Consider the following 442-nt stretch of genomic DNA (forward strand, 5'->3'; position numbering starts at 1 on the left):
TTTTGTAGGGTGCCACAAGTTTGTTAAAATTTCCAAAGGGTGCCGCGACTAAAAAAAGGTTGGGAAACACTGTCATAGACTGTATAGGGTCAGCATGCGTGCGGAAGGGGAAAAAGGGGAACTGAATTCACAGGAACACCGGCAATGTTGGCTACTCTCCCAGGAAACAGTCCTCATCCTCCTTAAAATGCGTTGCACACATCTGAATATTTGGGTTGAACTGTTCTGGAACAGTGTTGTAAATACAACTTAACCACTTATTTCTAGTCGTGTCCTCTTTTGGAAGACCAAACAAAGTATTTTCGCTGTCACAATGAAACGCACAGCGTCACACACAGCGGGCTAGAGTGAGGAACGGCCGGTGGGCTTGAGAACGGCACGGCCGGCAAATTCGAGGAAGGAGCGGCCGGCGGGCTTGTGGCAACCACATGTGGTTGGGCGG

The sequence above is a fragment of the Sinocyclocheilus anshuiensis genome, unplaced genomic scaffold (genome assembly GCF_001515605.1).
Source record: "Sinocyclocheilus anshuiensis isolate Anshui unplaced genomic scaffold, SAMN03320099.WGS_v1.1 scaffold436, whole genome shotgun sequence".
NCBI lineage: Eukaryota > Metazoa > Chordata > Actinopteri > Cypriniformes > Cyprinidae > Sinocyclocheilus > Sinocyclocheilus anshuiensis.